General features: G+C 47.2%; 1 protein-coding gene and 1 pseudogene across 1 annotated transcript in view; one reads left to right on the top strand and one right to left on the bottom strand.

The window, feature by feature from the left end:
* Positions 1–18784, top strand: part of SCARB1 (scavenger receptor class B member 1) — a 109216-nt gene that overhangs the window by 2351 nt on the left and 88081 nt on the right. The window lies entirely within an intron of this gene.
* On the bottom strand, positions 11216–11334 carry LOC113267129 (U6atac minor spliceosomal RNA; annotated as a pseudogene).

Here is an 18784-nt window from a genome sequence, read left to right as displayed (position 1 = left end):
TTTAATTTTTTGAGTAGGTAATACTTCATGTGTTTTGGATACATAGAAAGTTTAAAATAAGGGCGCCTGGGTGGCTCAGTCCATTAAGCGTCTGACTTGTGATTTCAGCTCAAGTCATGATCTCAGGGTTGTGGAATGGAACCCCATGTCAGGTTCCCTGCCCACTGGGGAGTCTGCTTGAGTTTCTCTCCCTCTGTTCCTCCCCCTGCTTGCACTTTTCTCAAATAAATCTTTAGGGGGGCACCTGCATGGCCCATTCGGCTGAGTGCCTTCGGCTCAGGTCATGATCTCAGGTCCTGGGATCCAGCTCTGTGTCTGGCTCCCTGCTCAGTGGGGAGTCTGCTTCTCCCTCTCCCTCAGCCCCTTGCCCGACTTGTGCATGCTCTCTCTCTTAGTTAAATAAAAATATTCCAAAAAAAAATCTTTAGAAGTTTAAAATAGTATATAATGTCCTCCATGCTGTCTTCCATCCACCCGGTTCTTCAGCCCCATTCCCTCTCAATGTACTTTCGGAGTTTATGCGTATGCAAACAACCAGTATTTATATCCTCTCTTACAAAAGGTAGCATACTGTTTGCAGCCTGTCCTGTACCTTGCTTTTTCACTTTACATCTTTTATAGTTTTGACAAGAGTTCTAATATCTCTTCATCTTGCATGAAGGAAAAGTACCTCTTGTCATTTTCTCAAGAATAAAACCACCAAGCCAACACAATCCCTTGTGAAGCATTTACAGGCGCCTCCAACACAGGAACCATAATGAAACCGTGATGAATAAGAAGCGTTTCTGTTATTAAGGGGTCTTCAGTCAATTAAAAGAACAGATACTAGACTTGTTCAGTTTCACGGAGTGACTTAAACCTCAAAGCACCCTGAAGTTTGGTTTCGCACAAGAATCAGTGCCATGAGAGGGTTCACTTACATAGATGAGTCTTGAATAAACTAGAAAAGCAGGTAGCTTGCATTTATTTAAAACAGTGTTCCTTTTTATATTTTGTCTGAAAGCACAACAAAACTCTCGCCAAGTTATAAATATGGCCCTCGCAGAGGTATATTGTTAAAGCTTGGCAAGTGCCGTTTAGTAAAGGATTAGCCGCGTCGGTGTGTAGTGCTCATTTCTGCCGGAAGAGGGAGCTCCTAGGACAGGTTTTGGTTTAGTCATGAGGCCTGCAGCGCCCCCAAGCGGTTGTGGTTGACAAGCAAATTATGCTTTTACCTTTACTCCCTACAGAGGCTTTTTACTATCCCACTCCCTCTGGCCCCAATGCCTTTTACTTTCTCCTTTTCCTTCCAGTGCTGCAGCCACTTCCTGTTGGAATTACTCCACAACATCTAATGTAGCTATTATCCAACGTAGACCCTCTATTACTGTATCTCATCAGATCTAACCCCTCAAAATGCTGTCTTCCCTGCCTCCCTTATCTGCTGGCCACTTCTTTTCTCCATATGCTCCCTTCCATTTTCCACCTTTTCCCACTCAAGCTGCTCCCTCTTTCTAAAATACCACCACTCCCACCTCAACAAATCAAATCCTGCGCAATGTCAAGACCTAACTCAAAGGTTGCACTAACTAAAGTTTCTGGACTGTCCTGACTGGACATTATCTAAATTCCTGAAATCTCCTAGCTCCTCCTAATTTTTTTTAAAAAGATTTTATTTATTTGACAGAGAGAGACAGCGAGAGGGAACACAAGCAGGGGGAGTGGGAGAGGAAGAAGCAGGCTCATAGCAGAGGAGCCTGATGTGGGGCTCGATCCCAGAATGCTGGGATCACGCCTTGAGCCAAAGGCAGACGCTTAATGACTGAGCCACCCAGGCACCCCCCCTCCTAATTTTTTTAAAAGATTTTATTTATTTGCCAGGGAGAAGAGAGAGAGCACAAGCAGGGGGAGCAGCGGGCTCCTCACTGAGGAAGGAGCCCGCAGGACTCGGTCCCAGGACCCTGGGATCATGACCTGAGCTGAAGGCAGACGCTTAATTGACTGAGCCACCCAGGCTTCCCCTACTTTTCCTAATTTTGTGTCAGAGTTCTTTATTCAAATGAGATAGCTCTGTTCCCTTATTTGATAATAACTACACACAGCAGCAGAGATGATCAGTTTGAATGGGAGAAGTTTGGGATCCTACTTATGATCAGATGGTTAGGCTTTCTAGGAGGGGACTTTATAAGTGGGACCTGGAAGATGAGTGGAGGCAGCTTTGCAAAAGGTGGGGCAGCATAAGGGAGTGCAGGAGCCCAGCAGTGGCAGAGTTTGGTGTATTTGAGGAACAGGAGGAGACAGCATGGCTGGTTATGCCAAGCATAAGCAAGTGCAGAGATGGGGCTGGCGGGAGGGGGGGCTTTCAACAGATACTAAATGCTTGGTCTGGAGGGGGGCCTGGGCATCAGCATTTTTTTAAAAAAGAAACCTCTCCTAGTGGACCTAAAGTGCAGCCAGGGTTGGGAACCACTGTTTGAAAGTATTGCTGTCATTCAATGGGTGAAATACTTTTTAATCAAACTCGTACCAAAGAATTGAGGAAGTTCAAGTATAGTTTTAAAATAATATGTGACTAGCAGTTACTATTGGGGATCCTATTTTTAGCAAATGTAAGTATCCATTTAATTAAAACTTTATTGAGCCTCTACTGTATCAGCATGTTTCTGGTAATAGAAAACCAGCTGGCCTAAACAATAGAAAAATACATTATATTTATTATTTATTTAGTTTCACATTTTTATTTAAATTCTCAAGTTTTTGTTTTAAAGATTTTATTTATTCATTTGAGAGACAGAGAGAGCACAAATAGGGGAAGCGGCAGAGGGAGAGGGAGAAGCAGACTCCCCACTGAGCCGGGAGCCTGATGTGGGGCTCGATTCTAGGACCCCAAGATCATGACACAAGCTGAAGGCAGATGCCTAACCAGCTGAGCCACCCAGGTGCCCCAACATTTTTATTTAAATTCTTTTTTTTTTTTTTAAAGATTTTATTCATTCATTCGACAGAGAGACAGCCAGCGAGAGAGGGAACACAGTCAGGGGGAGTGGGAGAGGAAGAAGCAGGTTCATAGCGGAAGAGCCTGATGTGGGGCTCGATCCCATAACGCCGGGATCACGCCCTGAGCCGAAGGCAGACGCTCAACCGCTGTGCCACTCAGGCGCCCCACATTTTTATTTAAATTCTAGTTAGTTAACATATAGGGCAATATTGGTCTCAGGAGTAGAATTCAGGATTCATCACTTACATACAACACCCAGTGCTCATCATAACAAGTGCCCTCCTTAGTGCCCATCCCCCATTTAGCTCATCCCTCACCCACCTCCCTCCATCAACCCTAAGTTCGTTCTTTGTTGTTAAGAGTCTCATGGTTTGCCTCCCTCCCTCTCTGTCCATTTCCTTCCCATAAGTTCATCTGTTTTGTTTCTTTTTTTAAAATCTGTTTTGTTTCTTAAATTCCACCTATGAGCGAGATCGTATGGTATTTGTCTTTCTCTCACTCATTTCACTTAGCATAATATACTCTAGTTCCATCCATGCCATTGCAAATGGCAAGATTTCATTCTTTTTGATGGCTGAATAATGTTCCATTGTATGTACTTATCACATCTTTTTTAAAAAGATTTTATTTGTATATTTGAGAGAGAGAGTGCAAGTGGGGGGAGGAGCAGAGGGAGAGGGACAAGCAAACTCTGCTGAGTGCAGAGCTTGACACGGGGTTCCATCCCATGACCCTGAGATCATGACCTGAGCTGAAACTGAGAGTTGGACGCCTCACCAGCTGAGCCACCCAGGTGCCCCAGTGCCACATCTTTATCCATTCATCAGTCAATGGACATTTGGGCTCTTTCCATAGTTTGGCTATACATTATTTTTATAACAAGACACTCAGAGCTAGGGCTCTGGCCTCTTCTGCGTGGTCTTTTTTTGGGGAGGTCATCAGCAAGGTGGCTGAGCAGTTCCAGACATCACATACAGATCCAACCAGAGGTAGAAAAAGTGACGTCTTGTTTCTGTGACTTTTGTTAGGAGTGCAAAAAAAAAAAAAAAAACTCTTTCCTGGAAGTCCCCACAGCAGACTTGCCTTCATTGGCCGGAATGGGGCTATGCGCTCATTCATTTTATTGTTGTTGAAACTGCTGAATCTATTTTAAAAATTTTTTTAGTTGTTCTTACTGCTGTTCTTCTTCTTATAGTTAGAATATAGGTTTTGACAGGAAACAATGGTTAGGACACATTTATCTCTCAGAGATGGTTCTGCCAAGTAGGACATATTTACAAGCTGTCAGATGAATCTTAAAATGTGTTGAAAACCCAAGCTCTGTGGAATGGAAGGGTGAAGCCCATCAGGCTGGACTATGGCAGGGGAGTGAACAGTTGTCATGTAGGCAGGAGGGATCAGGGAGGTGGCCCCCAGCACCTGTGTGAGCCAGTGCGGAAGGGCCAGCATTTACTTTAAACCCCTGTGACGATAGTCCATACTGCATGCGTGTGACTGCTTCTAGGAAGCCCCTCCCTAAGTTCCTAAGGGACGCTTACACTTTCCACAAATCTGTGCTCATAGTCACTTGTCACACAGCCAGCCTGCTGCTCTGGGGCATTCTGCCAGTGACTTCCTGCCATCTTCTACGCAGCTCCTCTGGGCTGGGATGACTTTCTCTGGGCTGCCTCAGAAGCCCAGCTGTTCTTTCTTTCCTTATTATAGTTGAGTGTAGGCTGTTGCCCTTCCCTTCCCTTCAAGTCAGATGAAGAGGTATTATTATTATTATTTTTAAATATTTTATTTATTTATTTATTCGACAGAGATAGAGACAGCCAGCGAGAGAGGGAACACAAGCAGGGGGAGTGGGAGAGGAAGAAACAGGCTTCCAGCGAAGGAGCCTGATGTGGGGCTCGATCCTGTAACGCTGGGATCACGCCCTGAGCCGAAGGCAGATGCTTAACGACTGAGCACCCAGGCGCCCCCAGATGAAGAGGTGTTAAAAAGAAATCACACAGTGGAGAAGTCACAGTTGTATGCTGCAGATATTAATGCTCTATGGGTGGTTTCCCTCCCCTGGGGCACTCTGAGAGGCCATCCCTCTCTTTGGTCCTGAACTGACATCCTTCTTTGGCCCTGTAGGGGTATTTTTGGCTGTCTGCCGAATCTAGAGTCAAACCCCACCTTCACTGGGGCCAGGTGTAAGGAAAAAAGATACTTACCTTGCGCTCTGATGACACCATCTAATGTCCACACACACTGAAGATGCAGTCCCACCTACACTGAAAGACAAAGCTGACATTAATTTGCAGGAAAACTAGATTCTTGCTCTTCAAACTTTGTTTGAAAAGTTTGGCTTTTCCTTTGGGTCGAAACACTCACACAAGTGTTTTCTCAAAACAAGAGTTGTTTGCCCCAAATGAAAAATCAGAAAAATATTGAAAGCTTTAAAATAACAGCATTCCTGTGTTTCCGACATCAAGCAAATATCTGTTCTTTTTTTTTTTTAATCAACATATAATGTATTATTTGTTTCAGGGGTACAGGTCTGTGATTCATCAGTCTTACACAATACACAGCACTCACAACATATAACCTCCCCAATGTCCATCACCCAGCCATCCCGTCCCTCCCACCCCCCTTGGCTCCAGCAACCCTCAGTTTGTTTCCTGAGAGTAAGAGTCTCTCATGCTTTGTCTCCCTCTCTGGTGTCGTCTTGTTTCATTTTTTCCTCAGTTCCCCTATGATCCTCTGTTTTGTTTCTTAAATTCCACATGGGAGTGAGATCATATGGTATTTGTCTTTCTCTGACTGACTTATTTCGCTTAGCATAATACCCTCTAGTTCCATCCACGTTGTTGCAAATGGCAAGACTTCATTTTTAAAAAAAATTTTTAAAAGATTTTATTTATTTATTTGACAGTGAGAGAGGGAACACAAGTAGGGGGAGTAGGAGAGAAGCAGGCTCCCCGCTGAGCAGGGAGCCCCACGTGGGGCTCGATCCCAGGACCCCAAGACCATGACCCAAGCCGAAGGCAGATGCCCAACGACTGAGCCACCCAGGCGCCCAAAGATTTCATTTTTTTGATGTCTGCATAATATTCCATTGTATATATACCACATCTTCTTTATCCATTTATCTGTCAGTGGACATCTGGGCTCTTTCCATGGTTTGGCTATTCTGGACATTGCTGTGCAAATCCTGTTCTTAAGTCATTTGCTAGCAAAGGGAATGGGGTGACTAATGACTGACAAAGCCCAGCTGGGATCTTCTTCTGGGGGTGAGATCACCATCCCTAAATCAAGTGGACATTGAGGTTCTATGAGGAGGAAGGACAAAGGACTGGCTGCTGCGTAGGCAACCAGCCACACTTCTGACGTCTCCTGTGTCACTGATTAGTCGCGGTTTAAGTACCCGATGTATTAGTTATCTAATGCTGTGGAACAAATGACCCCTGCACGTGGCAACTTAGTCATGCAAGATTCTGTGGGTCAGGAATTCAAGTGATGCGTAGCTGGTGGTTCTGGTTTGGGTGTCTCATGATGTTGCAGTCTTACCTAAAGGCTTGGTGTGGCTGGAGGAGGTGCTGCTGAGATGGGGCCCTCACATGGCTGGCAAGACGTTGCTGATATTGGTACCTTTCAATAGGGCTGCATCAGTGACCTCCCAACATGGACACTAGCTTCCCCCAGAGTGAGTCATTCAAGCAAACACACCGTGGAAGATGCAATGTCTTTCATGATCTAGCCTTGGAAGTCACACACCTACATTTCTACAATATCCTGTTGGTTACACAGGCCAGCCCTGCCCACTGTGGGAGTGGACGACACAGGGCATGGATCCCGGGAGGTGGGGACCACTGGAATCTTCTTAGAGGTAGATACCATCCCCGCATCAAGTCCCTGAGCAGTTCTTAGCTGGCCTTGTTCAACATCAATGCAAGCAATTTCCTTTCATCTTGGTTTTTAGCATTTTCTTTTGCAGAGACATCACAAATTCCCAGCAGTCATTGCTTCCGTTTAAAAAAATCTTGTTTGATACCTAGGGATTTTTGCTTTATGTATTTCATGTAGGATGTCATCAGAATTCATTTTGCTTTCTGTCCCGGACTTTATTGCCACTGAGATTCTATAGGCCCAGTTGTTGCGGTTTTCAAAGGCCTACTAAAATGCTTGAGACTGAAAAAAAGTACATTGTATCCAACATAGGAGAATTACAAACTTGAATTTAAAAATTTTAGTATCTACACGACATACAAACTGACACCCACCTCAACTCTGATGTAGGGAATTGTATCTAATGTGGGTACCTTTTATTTTTTTATTTTTAAAATTTTTATTTATTTTTTAAAGATTTTATTTTTAAGTAATTTCTACATCGAATGTGGGGCTCGAACTTACAACCCCAAGATCAAGAGTTGCACGCTCCACCGACTGAGCCAGCTGGATGCCCCAAATGTGGGCACCCTTTAATGTAAGATACAATATGAAATGTTTAATATTTGGCTGTGGCATCCAACGTAAAAATGTCTAGGGCCTTCAAAGGTCTTAAGAGCCCCTGTTCTTGTTTTTCTTTTATTAAAAAAATATTTGAAAAACAGATTAGACTTTTTTTCTACCAAGTATTTCCCTGCCACAAGAGAATCCGGAATGTTTCGGAATACATCAGTTATGGCATGCACGTGTGAGGTCTAGGCTGAAGGGAAGAAAAGTAGTTACTGGACGGATCACTTCAGGCCCCGCTGTTTCCCTCGGACGCTGACAGAGTTATTAGGGATGAGATGTAGTTTTTCGTGGGCTCTTCATTAGCACTTTCCCGAAACGAGACAGCTCTAGAAGTGCTTAAGTGACCCCTACTGGGTCTCCTAATTTGCTTGAAAAAAAAACCAGATTAAGAACCAGGTTCTTGGGACACCTGGGTGGCTTAGTCGGTTGAGCATCTGCCTTTGGTCCCACATGGGGCTCCCTGCTCAGCGGGGAGTCTGCTTCTCCCTCTCCCTCTGCCCCTCTCTCTGCTCATGCTCTCTCTCTCAAATAAATAAATAAAATCTTAAAAAAAAAATCCAGGTTCTTGTGTGAGGCATACAACTACCAGACAGAGTCAAATATTACTCTCTGCCTTGAGACAAAGCTGCATAGGTCTGAACAATTAGTAAAGTGGTGGGGTTTTAGGATCAAGGGCCTTCAATGAGTAATAAAGGATGCTGTTAAGAATACAAAATAAAGGGCGCCTGGGTGGCTCACTTGGTTAAGTGTCTGCCTTCGGCTCAGGTCATGATCCCAGGGTCCTGGGATAGGGTGCTGGGATGGGGTCCTGCGCCCGGCTTCTCGCTCAGCGGAGTCTGCTTCTCCCTCTGCCATCCCCCCCCCCCACTTGTGCTCTCTCTCTCTGACAAATAAATAAAATCTTTAAAAAAAAAAAGAATACAAAATCAAGAAAATTTTAAAATTAAAATAATAAAAAAAGAACACAAAATAGATAGCAATACCTGACAGTAGTGAGCCACTAGGGTCCAGCCCCGCCTCTAAGTCCGGGAGGAGTTGGTTTCTGTCTCATAGCACAGTCAGGACTCAAGTCTCTGTTTCCCTATTTGAGCCATTCCGACTGGCTCCCATGGAAGCACTTAACTATTTACTGTGCGGAAGAGAAGCGTGGGGGGCTCTACCAGAGCCGAGATCGCTGAAATCCCCTTGGTCTGCCAGAGAGAATCAGGCTCAACAGCAGTGTGTGAAGTGAGGAGTGTTTTTGGCTACAGGAAACAGAAAGAGCAAATCACCGAGGATTAAACAAAGGGGTGTTGATTTGGTCACTCAACAAGAAGTCTGGATGTGGGCAGTAGGGCCTGCCCTGGGGTTCTGTGAGCCTCCCGTGGCCACAGCTCCAGGAATCACATCTGTCCTCAGAGCAGGAAGGGGGACGAGTGGCCTCAGCCATATCCGCATTTTTTTTTAAAGATTTATGTATTTATTTATTTGAGAGAGAGAGAGAATGGGGGGGAGGGGCAGAGGGAGAAGCAGAATCCACGCTGAGCAGGGAGCCCAATGCTGTGGGGCTCGATCCCAGGAGCCCAGGTCAGACGCTTCACCGACTGAGCCCCCCAGGGGCCCCCATATCCGCATCTTTTAAGAGGAAAATAAACGTTTTCACGGACCTACCCTCAGCTCTCCTTGATCAGAACAAGGGGCCAGACTGGTGGTAGACCAGGCTTTCTCAAACTCAGTACTGTGGACCTTTGGCCTCGGTAATTCTCTGGTGTGGGGCCGTCCTGAGCACTGTAGGGTGTTGGATGGCGCCCCTGGCCTCTACTTACTAGATGCCAGCAGCCTCCAGAGATTTCCGAAGTCCCCTGCCCCTCCCCCACCCTTGAGACCCACTGGATTTGACCCATCATGAGGCAGTACTTGAGGCTGGCTATGTTACCACCTTAAAACAAAAGATCAAAATGGGCATAGGAAGATGGTTGTAGGCATAGGGGTAGGAGCTAAAAGCAGTGAGAATGAAACCTGACACGTTCTTATTCCTTATGTCGTCTAGGTAAAAGTCAGTAATACACATCTGCAGACCAGTGGTTCCTAAACCGCACGCAAGAGGACCCCCCAGGACTTGTTGAAAATGCACTCCCTCAGGCCTAGCCCAGACGCTCTGATTCAGGGCGGCTGGGACACTGCATTTTAAGTCAAACCCTTGAGGATTCTGGGTTTTCTTTTTTTTTTTTATGATTTTATTTTTAAGTAAGCTTTACACCCAACGTGGGGCTCAAACTCACCACCCCGCAATTGAGAGTCACACGTTCTACTGACTGAGCCAGCCAGGCGCCCCGCGCCTCCTACTTTTCATTGGTGGCACCCCCCCAAAAGCCGCTTCCTCGCTGGGGTGCCTTTCCAAGAACTGGGCCGAATCCTTTGCTGGGCAGGATGGTACAGGTGCCAGTGCCCCGGCATGCATGGGCAGCTCTTCTAGAAGCACACTATTGCCCAGCAGGTGCCAATAAGGCAGAGGTGCCAATAAATTCATGAGTTTGCACCTTAAAAATCCAGGAAAAAAGCTTTTTATGCTTTGGGATACATACCATGTATCAGTTTTCTCAACTATCTCCCGAAACCTTTTCTGAAAATGTTCAAACATACCAAAAGGTTGAAAGAATACTACAAAAAATAATATACTGAATCCTCCCCTGGATTCAGTAATTTATATTTTGCTGTATTTGCTTTATCTATCTAACTCAATCATTTGAAAGCAAATTGCAGACATCATATTTTGAGCCCTAAATGGTGGTTCTTCTTGTCTTTCCTAAGAAGGGCATTCTCTTCCACAACCACGACGCTATTATCATCCAGTAGAATGAGTAACCATAATTCTATCTGCGGTCCAGTCTGCATTCAGATCTTCCTAATCGTCCCAACAATGTCTGTATAGCCAATTTATTTCTCGAACCAGGATCCAATAAAGATTTATGCTTCGTCTGTTCCCCTCCCTCTCCCTGCCCTCCTCCTCCCTCCTTCCCCTTCTTCCCTACCATCCCCTCCCTCTCTGACTCTCTCTGTCTCTCTGGTTGTCAAATGATCCTTTATTGAAACATTTTCCTTTCTAGTTTTTTTTTTTTCAAGATTTATTTATTTATTTATTTATTTGAGGGAGAGAGTGCAAGGAGGGCGACAGAGGGAGAGGGAGAACATCTCAAGCAGATTCCCCGCTGAGCACAGAGCCTGATGTGGGGCTCAATCCCAGGACCCCGAGACCATGACCTGAGCCAAAACCAAGAGTCAGATACCCAACCGCTTGAACCACCCAGGCGCCCCTCCTTCCCAGTTCTTAAGTAGCTGGACATCCTGCTGATATCATGATGGTGGTGGCTGTCAGCATTGCAGCCCACAGGCTGGGCCAGTGCCTAGGGTCTCGCAATGGTTCCAGACAGTTCTCTGGCCAAACACTAGTGCTGCGTGTGTCGGGCAATGTTGACAATCTCATCAACAGTGATACTTGCATGTGCCTAATGTTTTTCTGCTTCTTTCTGTCTCTTGGAGGTCCTTGAGGATTTTGAGGACCTGGGTGGAGGCAGAAGGTACCACCTCAGTGTGGGCCTGTCTGGTTCTGGGTGCTCAGTGACACCATCACCCTCAGACCCCTCCATCCATTGTCTGTTGCATTGGCCATGTCATCACAAACCTTTATTGGAGACAGACCCAGGAGCTGATCTTGGGGGCTGGGGCAGACATGGCCCCGATTCCCTACTAGTGTACCTCAGAGATATGACCTTGGAAAAACCACGGTTAGGTGGCCCTGTCTTAAGCCACCTCTGTATGCGTGTTGTCAGGCCGAAAGGCCTGTCCCATTCTTGTCAAGGGGAGTGCAAACCTTCTCTCTCCTCACTCAACACTCCTTCCTCTCTCAGTCTTGGACAATGTTCTGCCTTCTTTTATTTCCTAAAGATGGACGTTGACTTTGGAGAAGCAGGCCCACCAGATTCTGGATTCATTAGATTGTTTCCTTATGGATGTGCACCATTTTGAAAAATATGGTACGAGGTAGAACAGATTTATTGTCTGGGATTTGCACTCCCTTCTCCACCCGCCCCTCCCTTGGTCTTTTTGGCCCAGCTAATATCTCCACTGGCCTTGTGTTCAGGCTGAAGAGCTTACCTTCCTCTTCTCGTGCCTCCAGTGGCGTCCTTCAGCACATACTAGGGCTCAGCCTCCAAAACATAGCCGGACTCCGGCAGCTCTGCCAGCGCCCTGGTCTAAGCCACCGATTTCCCGCATCTTAATCCCCCAGCTAGTCTCTCTGCTCCCGCTGGGGCCCTGGACAAGCCACTCTCCTCCCAGCTGTGTGGGGTGCACTGATTTCTAGAAGGATGATGGCTTGAGCCCATGGCCCTCATTCCTCATTTCTGACGTTCTCTCTGGGCAAATGCAAGAACCAGGAGGGGAAAGCACATGGGGGTGTGAAGGGCATGAGGAAGGGGGTGAGCTCAGGGACCCCAGAAGGTGACTGAGTCTTCCCACGTGCTGGTTTGCCAGCCCCAGTTAGCTGTTGAAAACTGGAAGCCCTCCCCCACTTAACACCATCCAAGGACCACACGTCCCACTCAGAGCACCATCCCAGCCCTTGGCCTTGGCTCACCTCCGCAGTCCTGTAGCCTGAAGGTTTTCTTCTGCCTCAGGCCCTTTGCAGGGTCCTCTGCCTGGAACACCTCCCCTGACATCTCTCATCAGGGCCCTTCCGCTCTTCCAGGCCTCCCTTCCCTGACCACCATCGGGGGAGACCCCCTTTCATCCTTCGTAGCACGTATCAGTATTAACAGTTTTCTGACCCGTTGTGTTGAGTGCATTGTTGGTTCCCCATGCCCTGAAAACTAGTAACTGACACACACCCAGCGCTTGCTTCAGTTTGACATTTCTTTTTTTTTTTTTTTTGAAGATTTTATTTATTTATTTGACAGAGACAGCCAGCAAGAGAGGGAACACAAGCAGGGGGAGTGGGAGAGGAAGAAGCAGGCTCCCAGCAGAGGAGCCCGATGTGGGACTCGATCCCAGAACGCCGGGATCACGCCCTGAGCCGAAGGCAGACGCTTTAACGACTGTGCTACCCAGGTGCCCCTAGTTTGACATTTCTTAACAGCTCTGTGATCAAGGCATGGTTATCTTTCAGATTTTACTGATGTGGAACACGGGGTCACCAGGCAGTCTGACTCTTCACCACCGTGCTCCAGACCCCCCCATTTAAGCACCATGACCGCGGCCTGGGGGGCTTTTCCCCTTAGCCTCACTGCTTTGACCACAGCTTTCGGAGCTCAGCACCCGAAGCCTCTGAACCAGGCTCCGACTCTGAAAGCAGCATTTTTCCTTCTCCTGGGCTGGGTGGCCGAGCCGTTTCGGTGAGCCAAGGGCTCAGGGGAGTTTGTCAGAAGGCACATGTAGGGGAAGCTTCAGGGACTTCTTGGGAGTCCCTCCGTGGTGTGGAAAAATGAAAGACCACCGCGTGGTCCCAGGCTTGCCACCTGAATCTAAGAAGATGGCCACACGTGGTTACTTAAAGTTAAATTAATTAGAATGACAGGAAACGTATTCCTCAGTTGCAATGGCCATACGCCCCCCCCCCCCAGTACTTTGGAGAAACACGTGTCGTGTCTAGGGGCCACCGTCCTGCAGGGCGCAGAGCTACGGTGTTCCCATCACCTCGCGCCTCACAGCTCTGCGGGCTGAAAGCCCAAGGTCAAGGTGCTGGCACGTTCCTGTTGGCTGAGCGCCCACTTCCCGGTTCACAATCTTCTCACTGTGCCCTCACATGGCAGATGGGGTGAGGGAGTTCTCTGGGGCCTCTTTTTTGTTTTTTAAAGATTTTATTTATTTATTTGAGAGAGAGTGTGAGCAGGGGGAAAGGCAGAGGCAGAGGGACAAGCAGACTCCCCACTGAGCAGGGAGCCCGACAGGGAACTCCATCCTAGGACCCCGAGATTATGACCTGAGCCGAAGGCAGATGCTTAACCACCTGAGCCACGAGGTGCCCTGGGGAAGTCTCTTTTCTAAGGGCACTAATCCCCTCATGGAGGCTCCATCCTCAAGACCACCTCCTAGTACCATCACACTGGGAATTACGATTTCTTCCTTTCTTTCTTTCTTTCTTTCTTTCTTTCTTAAGATTTTGTTTGTTTATTTATTTATTTATTTATTTATTTATTTATTTATTCATCAGAGAGAAAGAGAGAGAGTGAGAGAGGAGGAGCACAAGCAGGGGGAGGCGCAGAGGGAGAAGCAGGTTCCCGGCCCAGTAGGAAGCCCGATGTGGGACTTGATCACAGGACCCTGGGATCATGACCTGAGCCAAAGGCAGACTTCACCGATTGAGCCACCCAGGCGTCCCAGAGATTAGGATTTCAGCATATGAATTTGGGAGAGGGGGACACAAATATTCAGGCCTTATCAGTTCTCATGGTTACCAGTTTCCTGTGTACCCTTCCAGATGGTCTATGCATTTGGAGACTATTTATGTAAGTGAAGCATACCAGACATACTCTTTCTACCTTGCTTTTTTTGTGTGGGAATATAGTTTGAAAATACTTTTTTAAAAAAATATTTTAGTTTTTTAAATAATCTCTATCCCCTACGTGGGGCTTGAACCTATAACCCCGAGATCAAGAGTCGCAGGCTCCACCGACTGAGCCAGCCAGGCGCCCCAAAAGTACTTTTTTTGGATCAGTCCATACAGATCCTCCTTTCTTGTTCCTAGATGCAAAATACTCCATTGTGTAGGTTTGCCCTAGTATCCCAGCCAGGAATCGCACGCGGCTATTTACATCTAAATTAGTTCAAATTTAACAGAATTAGTTCCTCAATTGCACTAGCCACATTCCAAGTGCTCAGTAGAAAGAACTGTTGGGGCAAACATTCTGGGCAGCGCAGACAGAGCCAAGTCCATCATCACAGAAGGTTCTGCTCGGTGGTCCTGGTGAAGATGGGCCACAATTTAGTTAAGCAATCCCCTACTGTCGGGCATTCTCGTGGCTTCCAGTACTTGGCTTCTCTGTAATCATTGTGACAAAGGCTATTCTTACATGTAGACCTTTGTCCACACGTGCATGCATATGTGAAAGACAAACTTCTCAAGGGAACTTGCTGGGTCAAAGGGCACATTCATTTTAAATTTAGACAGGCTTTGCCAGATCCCCCTCCAAAGGGGTTATACAAATTTACACTTCTGCCAACAACAGCCAGCAATGCCTGGTTCCCCACATCTGAGCCAGCGCGGGGCTTCTCAGACTTTGATCTTGGCTGGGCGAGTCATGGGATCTTAGAGCACTTTGAACTTCAGCGTTATATTACGTTTCCCCCAACATAAGAAGGACCTCGTTCAGTATCCCACTCAACAAAATCCACTTTCAGTGTGAGAGACATTTCTTGAAGCCCTCTGTGTATCAGTTGGGGACTTTGTCCTTAGGAGGGTGTTGTATGTTTATACTGATTGCCTCACCCTATCTTTAGGTGTTGAACTGTGTGCTAATTATTAGCTATGGTGGATGGGGAGGGAGGGAGAGGCAGAATCGGACATGGGATCCCCAAAGCTATGACAAACTGTAAGGGTGCCTGGCTGTCGCTTTTTTAAGAATGTGTGGTGTTTTCACTGGAGACTTAATTAGCAGGTATATCTGTTCATTTACTGAGCAAGTAAGGGGCTGTCAGCTGGTCCTCATCCTTAGGGACTGGCTGACTGATTGGCTCCTGGAACCCAAGATTCATGCAGCCACAGCTACACAGGACCATTGACTTAGCTATACTGTGTGACATTTAAAAATAGTTATGTACACCCATGTTTGTACTAGCACTATTCCAGCGGCCAAAAGGCGGCAACAACCCACATGTCTATCAACGGACGAGCAGATAAACTAGGCACCGTCTATCCATACGATGGAATACGATGCAGCCACGAAGGGGAAAAGAGACTGTAACACCTGCTACAACATTGTGAATGTGGAGGACACGATGCCTGGTGAAATATGCCGGCGACAAAGGACAGCTCCTGTATGATTTCACTTAAATGAGGTCCCCAGAGGAGTCTAGTCCAAAGAGACAGAAAGGAGAAGGGTGGGTGCAGGGGGCTGGGGAGGAGGAATGGGGAGTTAGTGTTTCCTGGGACAGAGTCTCAGTTTGGGAAGATGAGAAAAGTTCTGGAGACGGATGGTGGTGGTAACTGCACTCGTGCTGTGAGCTGTACCCTTCCAAATGGTTCAAGTGGTAAAAAAACAAGTTTATATGTGCACAGAGGCAAGACATGGAACAGAGTTTAGGAAATAGGTGGAGAAACAGAATAGTCATAGAGCCTTTCATTTGGGAAGTTTTTAAAATGTTGCCTAGAAGATGAACCAACCACCCGGCACCAGCGTGCAGCGTTCAGGGGCGAGCCGGCGCATCACGCCTCAGAAGGAGGCCAGGCGTACCTGCCCCAGCAGAGAGTCCGGGACCGAAAGCCCTATTACGTGTTTGCAGCGCACAGGACTGTCCCCAAGACACTCCCAACAGTGTCAGCAGCCACAAGGGGGCGCGATGAAGTGGCTGGACACCCCAGAAAGGGCTGTCTCCCTCGCTCGCTCCCTCCCTCTCCCCTTCCCTGTCTCCCTCCCTCTGGGCATTTCCTTCTCGTCCTCCTTTCAATTTTTTTTTTTTAATAGACCTTATTTTTTAGAGCAGTTTCAGGTTCACAGCAAAGCTGAGGGGAGGCGGGTACAGAGAGTTCCCATACACACCTTGCCCCCCCCCCCGCCCTGCACAGCCTCCCTGTTATTAGTGTCCCTCACCAGAGTGGCATCCTTCCCTTCTTCAAATTGTGGTGACATTCACATGACATAAAGTGCACCGTTTTAAGCATTTTAGAGCGCACACTTCGGTGGCGTTCCGTACATTTGCAACATTGTGCAACTGTCCCTCTACCTCGCTCCAGAACGTTTCATCACTCCAAAAGGAAACTTCGTACCAGCTAAGCGGTCGCCCCTACTGTCCCTCCCCCAGCTCCTGGCAACGCCAGTCTGTGCTTTCTGTTGTCGCGGACGTACCTGTTCCAGACATTTCGTGGACACGGAGTCACACGCCGTGTGGCCTTCTGTGTCTGGCTCCTGTCACTCGGCATCCTGTCTTCAAGGTTCGCCCACCACGTGGCTGTGTGTGTCCTGCTTCTTCCTCTTTGCGCCTGAATCATATTCCATCATGGGGATGGACCACGTTCTCTGTAGCCATGCTTCTGTTGAGGGACATTTGAGTTGTTTCCCCAATGGTTGAAAGTGGTGAATTTTTTAAAAAGATTTTATTTATTTATTTGAGAGAGAGAGGGAGTGTGCACAAGCGTTGGTGGGGGGGTGGGGTGGGGGGAACTAGGCTCCCCGCTGAGCAGGGCTTGATCCCAGGACCCTGAGATCATGACCTGGCCCAAAGGCAGACACTTACCACACTGAGCCACTCAGACGCCCCTAAAATGGTGAATTTTATGTCATGTGTACTTTTGCTCCTGTGAACAGTGCTGTGATGGGCAGGCCGGTGTAAGCATCCGTTTGACCACCTGCTTTCAGTCCTTGTGAGTATGTCTAGGAGAGGCACTGCGGGGTTGGACGGTGACTCTGTGTCGAAGCTGATAACCACTGACTTTCTCCACTTTTATTTTTGATTTCGATGAGCAAACCCTCTCAACATAAAAGATTTTCAGGTCATTTCCAAAACCCCTCCACTCTCTACCAAGCAGCCAGGGATTTCTTTACAACGTACGCCTGATTCCTGGCCCTTTGCTGCTTAAACCCCTTAACTGGCTTCCTTCAGTGCGGGCAAAAATAAAATGCAGCTTCCTTGCGTGGCCTCTAAGGCTCTGTAAGATCTGGCCCTTGACGGTCCTTCCAACCTCACCTCCCGCCAATCTTTCAGGTCTTATGTCCAAGTCATTTTTTTTTTTTAAAGATTTTATTTACTTATTTGACAGAGAGATAGAGACAGCCAGCGGGAGAGGGAACACAAGCAGGGGGAGTGGGAGAGGAAGAAGCAGGCTCCCAGCAGAGGAGCCTGATGTGGGGCTCGATCCCAGAACGCTGGGATCACACCCGAGCCTAAGGCAGACGCTTAACGACTGCACCACCCAGGCGCCCCGTCCAAGTCATTTCTTGAGAGAGACTGATAGGGCTTCTCCCACCCCGCACTCTTGTATATGACTTGATTTTGTTTCCTCACTATATTTATCAAATTGCTGTGCTCTTTAACGTTTCAAATTAGTGCAAACCTTCCAAGGATTGCACATCCTGTTTCCTCTGCCAGGAATGTTTTTCCCTGTCTTTGAGTGGCAGGCTCCTTTTGTCATTCCAGATGTAGGCTAACTGTCCCAGAGGCCTTCCCTGGCCTCCCAACTGAAACTGGCCATCAGGTCACTCTTGACCCTCCCACCCTGTTTTGTTTCTTTACTTAACATGTTTTGCTATTTCCTTTTTTTAAAAAAATATTTTATTCATTTATTTGAGAGAGAGAGCACGAGGGGGGTAAAGGGCACAGAGAGAGAGGCAGACTCCCCGCTGAGTAGGGAGCCCGATGTGGGACTTGATCCCAGAACCTGGGATCATGACCTGAGCCGAAGGCAGACCTTTCATCGACTGAGCCACCCAGGCACCCAGAAGATCTTATTTTTAAGTAATCTCTACACCCAATGTGGGGCTCGAACTTACAACCCCAAGATCAAGAGACACGCTCCACCAACTGAGCCAGCCAGGTACCCCAATATTGCATTTCTTAAAACCCAGCAGAGACATAAAGGCCACATGTTGCATGATCCCATGTATATGAAATGTCCAGAATCGGCAAATCTAGAGACAGAAGTAGATTGGTGGTTGCCAGGGGTTGGGGGAGCAGGTGGAACGGCCAGTAACGTTAATGGGTCTGGGGTTTTGTTTTGGGGTGGTGAAAATGTTTTGGAACTTGACAGAGATGAGGGTCTCACGGGATCATGGATGGACTGAATGCCACAAAACTGTTCACAGTAGAAGGTTACTGTTCTTTCACCTCAATTACAAAAAAGAAAGAAGCCAGTGCCCCCAAAGACAGATACTGTATGATTCCACTTATACAAAGTATCTAAAGTAGTCAAATTCATTGAAACAGAAAGTAGAATCCTGGTTGCCAGGGGCTGTGGGAGGGAGGAAGCTGGGGAGATGTTGTTTATGGGGACCGAGTTTTACTTTTGCAAGATGCAGAAGTTCTGGAGACAAGATGGTAAATTTTATGTTATGGGTTTTTTTTGTCGTCGTTTTTTGTTTTTGTTTTTGTTTTACCCCCATTGAAGTTTTCTTTTAAGTCTTTTAAAAAAATAAG

The sequence above is a fragment of the Ursus arctos genome, unplaced genomic scaffold (genome assembly GCF_023065955.2).
Source record: "Ursus arctos isolate Adak ecotype North America unplaced genomic scaffold, UrsArc2.0 scaffold_34, whole genome shotgun sequence".
Lineage (NCBI taxonomy): Eukaryota > Metazoa > Chordata > Mammalia > Carnivora > Ursidae > Ursus > Ursus arctos.
The sequence above is the reverse complement of the archived record's forward strand: the minus strand, read 5'-3'. Positions and strand labels throughout refer to the sequence as shown.